The sequence below is a fragment of the Aquarana catesbeiana genome, linkage group LG02 (assembly GCF_042186555.1).
Source record: "Aquarana catesbeiana isolate 2022-GZ linkage group LG02, ASM4218655v1, whole genome shotgun sequence".
Lineage (NCBI taxonomy): Eukaryota > Metazoa > Chordata > Amphibia > Anura > Ranidae > Aquarana > Aquarana catesbeiana.
Window position 1 is genome coordinate 468679089 of NC_133325.1, and position 3248 is coordinate 468682336.

The 3248-nt window shown below is 42.8% G+C and overlaps 1 pseudogene; it reads left to right on the top strand.

Moving 5' to 3' along the window:
* Positions 1–2493: 2493 nt before the first annotated feature.
* LOC141130884 (U2 spliceosomal RNA) lies at positions 2494–2598 on the top strand (annotated as a pseudogene).
* The last annotated feature ends 650 nt before the right edge of the window (positions 2599–3248 follow it).

Here is a 3248-nt window from a genome sequence, read left to right on the forward strand (position 1 = left end):
TGGCTAGGAAGGGGTTAAGTGTGTCCTAGAGAGTGATTCTAACTGTTAGGGGGCGTGGCTACAAGTGACATGTCACTGATCACCGCTCCCGATCACAGGGAGCTGTGATCGGTGACAGTGTCACTAGGCAGAATGGGGAGATGCTTGTTTACATTAGCATCTCCCCGTTCTTCCTCTCCGTGAGATGATTGCGGGTATCCCCATGGACATCAAGTCCGCGGGACCCACGATCCTACTCACGGAGCTCGCGGCAGGCACGCACGCGATGGCACAGCAGCAAATTCAAAGGGATGTACAGGTATCCCCTTTTGCGCAGCCGTGCCATTCTGCCGAAATAAATGTACAGGTGGCAGTCGGCAAGCGGTTAATGAATTCACCTATATATGTATGCAGTTTTAGGGACAATGGATTGATATGTTAAATAAAGACAATTTATTCCAAGTATTTGTTCCTGGTGGTTGATCTAAAGTCCCATTATTTGTTTTCTGGATCTCTAGTCTGTGTACAGTTTAGGATGATACCTCTCGGGAGATAAATAATTTTATTAAGCTAATCACTATATACTTCACATAATATGTATCTCTCTGTAGTCACATAATATACTGTAGTCATTGCTTGCTATCAATGTGGAGTTGATAACAGGGAAATTATTGTAAGCATTGCTATGTTTTCAAAGAAACCTATATTCCATACATAATGTTTATAACCAGTTTACTGTGATCCAGAGAATTTGATCATACTGTTCTTCAGGCACCTGCTCCCTGTAATTGTGGACCACTGCCATACACAGACGTAATTGGCAGTGCTCACTGGGAAGCAAAATCTGGCACCTGAGCTCACAAAGCTATGCTTCCATTATGTTTTAGCCACATGGTGCACAACAATACCCACATTCACATTTCCCACGCCTCTTTAAGTTGATCACTTTGTACTAGGTCACTGGCATATAACAGGGCAGCCTTACAAGTTTAAAAACAAAAGCTTTGTACATTTTAAGAAGAGTTCCTAGCATGTGTATTTACTTTGTTTATATACTCAACTCTAGTTCATTCTTATGGTACAGACTTGTAAAAGTTTTGCCAAGCCATCTGCCTCTTTTACTGCCTGCCCATCTGTTCCACCTTCTGCCAGGCTTCTTCCATTGAATGCTGCTCTGGACTTTCATCTGTCCTCTCTCAGCTCTGTGGGAAATGCCAGATGCTTGGCTGTTGTCCTAAGAATGAAGCTGCTACATCTCTGCTATTTTGGCTTGACACAGTAATTTGGCCAAATATTCGTCTAAACTACAGTGCATATTTTCCAAAATATTGAGTTACCCATTGGAGTACCGTGTATTGACAAAAATACAATGACTATATAGAATGCTGCATAGAGCATATGAATATAAACTTGGTCATTGTTAATTTACAGTAGAAACTATTAAAAGAGCTACACAATTGATAAAGGCACAAATCCAATTTATGTTAATCTAGGTGTGACTAGTCCATTCATCAAGTGACCATCAGTATTTTAAAACCCAATAAAAATCTGCCTACAAAGAAAAAAATGAATACTTACCTGTCCCACTGCTGTCACAGCTGTGCTCTATGGTTCCTTCTGCCAGTCTCTGTCGCTACTGTGTCCTATAGTGATGTAAGGCCCTGCAGATATGCAGAGAGGCACTAGGCATTTCACACTCCAGGAAGTGTTTGATGCCGAAAATCAACAAGACAGAAGCAAGCTTAGCTTTTTAAGAGAGTGAAGATCAGTGGGCAAGTAGCTGGAATAGTATTCTTTTTTTTTTTTCTTTGTGGTCGGGAATTTGTTTTTTATTTTTGAAACAGCTCAAGAGTAGCTTTCAATAAATGTGTTAATATCTTCTTGAAGGAATATTTCTGTCACTGTTGCTGAATAGTTTAATAATTCAAAGAATCTTTTACAAAGTTTTTATAACTGTGAGAATTGTATCCCCTGATAAAAGCTAATCTTATGTTTTATACTAATTTGGGTTGGGAAATTGTAACTTATTTAGTGACTGATGTCACTACTCCTAGCATAAAACCAAGAGTCAGAGAATAGCAACTTCTTTACAAGGTGTCTTGACCAGGTATTTTGCTGAGTGACAGAAAAGAACCCATTGAGAAACTGTACCACTTGGACAACTATGTCTTGTTCAGTTCTACCATATACAAAGAAAAATGTATACATTTAGCACTGATAATTGTGCCAACCACTCAAATACTCAACGTTACCTCCCTTACCTAAATAATCTGAATTGATTTGAGGAATTCTAAAATGTTAAACATTTTTAACCACTTCAGCCCTGGAAGATTTGGCTGCTGAATGACCAGGCCATTTTTTGTGATTCAGCACTATGTCGCTTTAACTGACAATTGCGCGGTCGTGCGACGCTGTACCCAAACAAAATTGATGTCCTTTTTTCCAACAAATAGAGCTTTCTTTTGGTGGTTGATCGCCATTGCGGTTTTTATCTTTTGCTCTATAAACAAAAAAAGAGCTGCTCGGCCTTTTGGCTAAGATCAAGTGTAGTATCTGTTCTTATCAGTTTCCAGGGAAGGCGATGTGTCACTCTCGTTGGGGAGGGCCAGCAAATCCAATGGTGTTATAGTGCCTGGAAGGGCGGTACTCAGCAGGGACTATGCTGAGTTGCCCGACAGACTGGGGACCGGCCAATGGTTGAGTCTGAGCCGTCTGGAAGGGTGCTCCTGGTGAGGATGGGTGCTGCATCTTGGTCTGGCCGAAGGGTCGGGTCCCTGGCCTTCTGGCCTGGATTGTGGTAGCTCTAGCTATGGACAGTTATTCGGGTAAGAGAACGCTTACTCCCCTTTTGCTGGTGAGGGGGAGTGGTTAGTATATACCCGAATGTGAAATTGGAAGGGGCAATGGGAGTAACGTGGAGCCTTAGGGGCAAGGGCTCTCACCAAGCTCCCTGAACCTCATGCCTTTTCTGTCTGCGGTGGGGGCTGCTGTGGTCTAGGTCGTGGGCCAGGGTTGGTCTTGAAAGCCTATGGAGTATGTGCCCCTGGAGTGGCAGTCCAGGGGTGCCAAATAATCACTGTGAGTGGCAGTCACTTTGATTTGAGGCACCACAGTCACTGCACCATAGAACACGCTTTTTTAGCACCTGCCTCTTTGGCCGGGCCTTTTGGCTGGGATCAGAGGAATTTTTTATTCCTGGCCGGAGGGCCTGGTCATTTTTATACACAATGGTCACCTTTTTCACTCTCCACCATCCCTTCCCCACTTTC